At 38.2% G+C, this 7,585-nt stretch overlaps 1 protein-coding gene across 1 annotated transcript in view; it reads right to left on the minus strand.

Annotated features, from left to right (window-relative positions):
• LOC584846 (transient receptor potential cation channel subfamily V member 5) overlaps positions 1 to 5,044 on the minus strand; it is a 30,867-nt gene extending 25,823 nt beyond the window's left edge. The window contains exon 1 of the mRNA XM_031000435.1: positions 4,919 to 5,044. The gene's annotated coding sequence lies outside the window, so the exon portion shown is untranslated. The remainder of the gene's footprint in view (positions 1 to 4,918) is intronic.
• Between the last annotated feature and the right edge of the window lie 2,541 nt (positions 5,045 to 7,585).

The raw sequence follows: 7,585 nt of genomic DNA on the forward strand, positions 1-7,585 counted from the left end.
GCATGTAAAGAGAATAATTTGCATTTTCTTGCAATTTACAATTTACATGTAAATATAGATTATATATTTTTCATGTACATTCCTAGCATCTTGATCATTTTGCAAAATGGATATGGCACTTTATGAATACTCTTTATAATTATCATTTAATATCATCATACTGATAATGTACCCTATGAGCTAAGGCTTCCAAAAGTTGTTACCCTCCGAACTTCATGTGCTAATTGCAACAATTCAAAACCATGTATTTATACATATTATCTTCATATCAATATACTCTATGCATCTTTAAATCTTTAACTGGTAGGTCTAACTTGCACATGGCTTTGAACACTTCTAGAAAAACTGCATAAATATTGGACACAGCTACTTTTTAGATACACATACACTTAAATGTAGGTGAGGTAAACAAAAACTGCAGGCCTGCAAACTTATCAAGATCGAAATTATTATTGACAGAGCTCCATTTATAATAAAAGGTACACATACAACTGAACAATGACCTAAAAAGCTCTCGCGCTGAGAAATCCAAATACTCAGCATAATAGAATTACTGAGCCAGAACAAAAAACAAATATATGCGATCGACTTGAACCCTTCAACCTTCAAACTATGTCATAGTTCTCCCATTATTGTTAGAAAAGGAAAGCAAATATAGTATTAGAAGCTTCCATAAGGCTAATATTGATACATGACTGTGCATGATGCCTTCATTATGATATGATATGACACAAATTTAACTTTCATTTCATATCATTTGTTACTATTTGTATAACCAGAAATGGAATGGTACTGAAAATTTGTTTAGGAATTAGATATTTTCTCATGATACTTTTTGATCATATGGCTATTAAAGTTAATATATAGTTAAGATACCAAGAGACACATGGGGGAGAGTCCCCAAACTCCTCACGGCGAGTTGGCCCCCTGAACATTTCAACATTTATCTACAACTTAAATCTATGTGGATGTAGAAGTGTAGTCATTCATTCATCGAAGCTTGGAGTTAAGACAATTACTTGGTATCAGGAAGAAAAGAACATTTCATATAAAAATAATCATCAAAATATCTTAAAACGGCAGACGGTTTGGTGGATTTCATGGCTTTTTAAGTTATATATGTCTGAATGATACATGTAGATATTATAGTGTTAGGTGTTACAAGTGCAATAGATTCCTCAATTATAAATATCTCTCAAATACCATTGTTTCTGAAATTACAATGCATATATATAGATACAAAAATAAAACAAATGGGAAAGTCTTGAACAAGAGCAGTGTATTCTAGCTGTTCAGGTAATGTACTCCTATCACTTCAAACTGACTGAAGAAGATTAGACTAACTTAGACTTACCAGATAGAATGTATTATATCCCACATACTAAGAATCTTGCAATCTGATTGGTCTAAACGAGGTCACATGATAAAAGATAGATAAATACTATCTACCTGAGATAGTACTTTTGTAAGGGAAATTTTTGCTGCTGCCCCACTTGTAATTGAATACGCGTAGCAAAGTAGGTTACGCGAAATGTCAATGTCAAATGAGCGCGCATCGACTTTGTTACATTGTATGCAATGTTGCGCTTAGTAAAATCTAGCTGAAGCTAAACTGTCTGCAGAATCAGTTCTTTTAATTATGTAAAATTCACTTTAAATAGACCTTATTGCCGATGTGGGAAATAAAACAAATATTAACCTCCTTTACTCGGTGATCTCGGGGCTACCATAATCCCTCGCCTTCGGCTTGGAATGATAGTAGCCCCTTGAGATCACCTTGGCGATGATAGTTTGTACCATTATCCTTGTAGTCGATTAATATTTGCTTAATGTACAAAGACATTTACATTTTCCTGAAATCTATGACCAAGTTTGATCACATCTTACATGCATAGTTACAACTAACATGGAGAAAAAATAATATATATCTCAGAACATCTATCTCAAAATGGTGTTTGTACAAACCACAGTTTATTGGCCATGTTCATTTCTTATTTGAATCGAAAATATTGTTTACTGCCATACAGGAGAAGGATATATACCTAGAGAGAAAGGAAAGAGATAAAGAGAGAGAGAGAGAGAGAGAGAGATAGACAGAGAGAGATACATTTGTAGACAGAGAGAGAGAGAGAGGAAGACACAGAGGAAAAATAGAATCGGCACACAGCTCTCAAAAATATCCTTGTATCAGCTCTATGCCAGCAACGAATACAGAGAGATATGAATGAATAAAGTGTGTACATATACCGGTAGACGTGGCTGCTATGGCAACCAAAATGGCTTTCCGAAGAGCAGCATGCATGATGCCTTCCTACCCACTGAGTACAGCTCTCTTAATTGCACAGTTCTTATCAACCATAATTAATTCCATTATAAGCTGCAAATTGCATATGTACTATGTATATTACTATACAGGAAGTGCTTCGGTCTATCAGCTTGAGTGTGTCTCTTCTTTCTAAAATGTGCTAGAGGGCATAGAATTTAACCTTTCAAGACAAACAGATTATTATATTTTTTAATTATCATGTTCTGACAGGTGGGGTTTAAACAGAGCTTACTATATTTTGATATCACAAAATATGTCACATAGTCACTTTTATTATTTAACATACAACTCAGTGAAAAAAATACACAGGGGCTCAGGGCGAATTTGCCCCCGAAATGCCCAAAAGAGCCCCCGAAAATCAGAAAAGAGCCTCCGTAAATTTGCATCAATAAAGTAAATCAATGCAAAACAAATTTTAGAGTGTTGTTTTTATGCAGGCAAGCTTGAAAAGTAGCCCCCGAAAAAATAAATATTAATTTTTTCCCTGATACAACTTTCATTCATTATGTATTTTATACAGTTTAAGTCACTAGGTTCTGAAAATACATTATATACATAATCATATATATTCTAAAAAGTCATGTAATTTGTGGAAAAAGTCGACTTAAGATAAATCAAATTCTACTGTAATAGTATAGGCACATTTCAAATATCCAATGAAAGTGAGGGCTAAAAAAACAGGTATGATTTTAAATAAAATGTCGATTCTATAATATTTGTCCAGGATGAAAGCTACTTTTGAACTTTTAAAACAGAAATACCATTAAGAAACTCAAATTTGATGCCCAAGAGAACATTTGGACAATTTAAAAGTATACCCAGTATAAACCTATAAAGAGAATATTTTGCATTTTCATTCCAAATCTGCAACAAAAAAAATCATGGAAAAAAAAGTATTACACACCTACTACAGGCTACATCAATACTAAATTCATTCCTTCTTCTTCCTGAAAAGTGCAGGCTTCATGAAATGAAGATTAAAAAACTGTTAAGATTTATATAAATAAAGCTAATAATACATGTGCATGGTGTCTTCATTATGATATGACACAAGACACAATTACTCAAATTATAATATAAATTACAATCAGTGAGACACAACATCTTCACCTTGTCTCTAGAGAAGTTTGCTATTTGTATGCAGTTATTAACAGATTTGCTTACCAATCTGAATTCCACAAGAAAACCAACAGAACTTGTCTTTATGAATACCAAAAACATATACGAATAATGTCTTACTGACACACCTTTCTAGCATTAATAATTAAACACTATTACTACCAGAATGCATCCTTCATGTAAATTAAAGTTATCTCCCTCTTCTTCACACAAATTATACTTTATCCAATTTAGCTCCTCAGCAAATCTTAACATCAGAGATACTGTACTCACAATCATTATCAAGGTGTCCAAAATCAACTATATACATAAAAAAAAAATATCAGGATCAGACATTAATTACAGCTTCATGTAGGAACAAGTACAACTGACCTCATTTGCTCACCTATCTGCCAGTATTTTAGCATTTACCAGTACAGTGAGTCTTGGGGCATAATCACTCCTCTATTTCCTTTGTCACTGTCCACATTCATAACATATCTTTCTTCTGACTAATGTGCATAAAGATCAGAGTTTCTCATTCCCTCAAAGGAAAAGGAAATATAAATACATGCACACGTACACATCATCAGATGAGATCAAGAGATCATTCAACATTATTTTGATAATTATTTTGGAAAACCACATCAAAAATTAGTAATAAAACTTGACTCAATATATAACTTGACATTAAAATTAAATATGCCTCTCTCAAACCAACATAAATATATTTTAAAGAAAAGTGGAGTGAAATGTAAAACTTAAGTCAATTATCAAAGATGTAGGGTTCAGAAATGCTAAATAAAATGCAAACGATAATTATTTTTGTATATCATTATATGATTAAAAAATAACACAAGAATTAAGAGCAATCATAGTCGCTGCACCGTCAATCAAACTTGATAAAAACCATAAATCACTCCTTCATATTTCATATTTAACAAGCGCATACTCTCTAAAAAAAATTGAGTGATCACGGACGTCACTCCTCTGGAGAGTGAAAATGTAGTGAAAATAGAGTGAACATTCACCCTTTTCTTCTTAGAGAGCACTCTAAAATCAATCGATTTTCACTCCTAAACAAGTGATCACGGACGTCACTCCCAAGAAAGTGAAAATAGAGTGAAAATTCACTCTCTTTTTTTAAGAGAGTACACTTGTGCTGTCCAATTATTCCTATAGTAGAACGTAGTAAGACGGCCGACGGCTCATAAACACCGCCTAACCTTTGGCGTAAAATCATTGCCCTAGGTCCATGGTAAAATGCAGTCGTGCCAATCAATAACCACGAAGACTTAATGGACTCGACGCTCCCATTAATATACCACCACACTCACACAGGCATTGCGACTGGTAGGACCACCACTTGTTGTTTCTTACTCTTAGTTTTACCAGATCGGTATTAATCGAAAATACACATACTTCAACAAACAGGCCAATACATAATGATACATTAAGCTCCTCAATGTTATATCAGTTTTGAGTATTACTTACATGTTAAATTAATGTCTCACAAGAGAAAGTTTTCCCGTCGTCGTAAGCGATCGCTACGGTTGCGAAGGTAAATATAGGCCTGCGAGTCTCTTGTGCCTGCAGCGAGAGTAAACGGTGGTCCGCTGACAATACAACTGTGGATTTTCGCTCTCACAATGGCGGACCAATAGAGTTATGTAATCAATTAAGCTGAAGTCAGGCGCGCCGGAAGCAGTTTGGGACTGGGGGGGCAAACATTCCAGGGGCTCACATTCGAGGGGCAGTGACGTAATGAGAAAAAAAGTTCGGAAGGGGGGGGGGGGGCACACGAAAAATCTGCATCACCACCAGTCTTACACGTTACATGCAGGTCCCGCGGAACGTTTTTCAAAGTGGAGTATTATCGATCAGGTAGAGCGTAAATTGGCGTGGGGTCCAGGGAATGAGCCTCGGCAGGGGGTCAAGGGGCTGAGCCCCCGGAAGCTCAGGGGTTTTAGGTATTTATTTACGGTTAGATGAGCATCCAGGGGCCCTCTGTAAGGCAATTGACGTGTTCCAAGGGGGGGGGGGGGGGGAGAGCCCAGAAATTCAGAGGTTTTGATATTTAACTACGGTCAGATGAGCATCCAGGGGCCGTCTTAGGGCCCTTGGTGTGGTTCAGGGGGCAGAGCCCCCGGAATCTCAGGGGTTTTAGGTATTTAATTACAGTCAGATGAGCATCCAGGGGCCCGCCTTAGGGCCCTTGGTGGGGTCCAGGGGGCAGAGCCCCCGGAAGCTCAGAGGTTTTAGGTATTTAATTAAGGTCAGATGAGCATCCAGGGGGCCGCCTTAGGGCCCTTGGTGGGGTCCAGGGGGCAGAGCCCCCGGAAGCTCAGGGGTTTTAGGTATTTAATTACGGTCAGATGAGCATCCAGGGGCCCGCCTTAGGGCCCATGGTGGGGTCCAGGGGGCAGAGCCCCCGGAAGCTCAGAGGTTTTAGGTATGTAATTAAGGTCAGATGAGCATCCAGGGGGCCGCCTTAGGGCCCTTGGTGGGGTCCAGGGGGCAGAGCCCCCGGAAGCTCAGGGGTTTTAGGTATTTAATTACGGTCAGATGAGCATCCAGGGGCACGCCTTAGGGCCCTTGGTGAGGTCCAGGGGGCAGAGCCCCCGGAAGCTCAGAGGTTTTAGGTATTTAATTAAGGTCAGATGAGCATCCAGGGGGGCCGCCTTAGGGCCCTTGGTGGGGTCCAGGGGTTTTTAGGTATTTAATTACGGTCAGATGAGCATCCAGGGGCCCGCCTAAGGTCCCTTGGTGGCGTCCGGGGGCAGAGCCCCCGTAAGCTCTGGGGTTTTAAGCATTTAATTACGGTCAGATGAGCATTTTTTATACCTTATTTGTGACATTGGCAGGTCACTTATTTTTTTCTCCGTCTTTCTTTCTTTTTTTCTTTAACATACTTTTTCAAAAAGGAGGGGGGGGGGGCTCGAGCCCAGCCACTTTGCAGACCATGACATAAAGGCTTCTAAATTAGCGTATTTCGCCTGACTGTAATTTGGGAATTTCTTATTTTCCAACAAACGCATAAAAAGGTATGACTTACAAAAGAAATGGAGAAAAAATGCCGGAAAATCATGTCACAACATCAACATTTGTAAATCAATTGTTTCGAATAAGAAATACATCATCCCCCCCCCCCCCCCATCAGTACGCCAGCGTTCAGGGGCTCATGTCTTCTCACCCCTATAACAAAAAAACGGGCACGCTTTCCCATTCTCGCACAATATGTCCACGATATGCGCGTATCGCTATTATAGAGACCTCCATTGATAAATACCGTATAGGTGGCATGCGCAATGTTTATGAAATTTAATTCCTGTGAACTTTCCGTTTCTTCGAATGGAATTGTATATGTGATTTAATTCAGGTTTTTATTATTGTTACGTTCTTTTGGATTAAAAATACAAGCCTTTACTGTTTTTGTTTTTGTTTTTTTTGGAGGGGGGGGCGTTTTGGGGGGGCAAAAATGCGTTTTGCCCCCCCACTTTTTTGACTGGGGGGGCAACTGCCCCCCCTGCCCCCCCACTTCCGGCGCCTATGGCTGAAGTCGTCTGATTACATAATAAGACATTCTACGAATTTAAGTATGATCGAGGACAGCAAGCGGCGGTACAAAACCAAGATAAAAAGCATGTATGCATGATTTGCCAAAACTCTCTACGGGTTCGATCGTAAATCCCAATTCCAATTTATGGAATGATATTTCCAGAAAATTTTAAATTGTGCAATTTTAAATTGTTGGCTTTTCAAAATAATGTGATATATTGAACATTGGCGTAGCGTACGTGGGCTCAGTAATGGGAGGGGGCACCAGTCTTTAGTCTATTTAGATCATTTTTTTTTTTTTTTTTAATTAGCAGTCATGCACGCACGGCAACCCTCAGGAGTTAAAAAGTTTCGCATCATGCACCAAGTATAAAAAATTAGTCAAAGAGGAGTTTCCACTATTCGTACACATACAAGCAAATTTTCGCGTGAGGGCCGCTTGCCCGAAAATATCTTATCCGGATCTCAAATATTGCGAGCGAGCGAAAACTCATTCAAATGGCAAAAAATGTTATTTAGTCATCAATATATACCCTAGATAAACTGTACATTTGGTCATCTCTTTGCTAGGAATCATGTTGTTTAATCAATTTTTTCGAGAAA

Source organism: Strongylocentrotus purpuratus, unplaced genomic scaffold (assembly GCF_000002235.5).
Source record: "Strongylocentrotus purpuratus isolate Spur 01 unplaced genomic scaffold, Spur_5.0 spur5_scaffold_6, whole genome shotgun sequence".
In the NCBI taxonomy this organism is placed as follows: domain Eukaryota; kingdom Metazoa; phylum Echinodermata; class Echinoidea; order Camarodonta; family Strongylocentrotidae; genus Strongylocentrotus; species Strongylocentrotus purpuratus.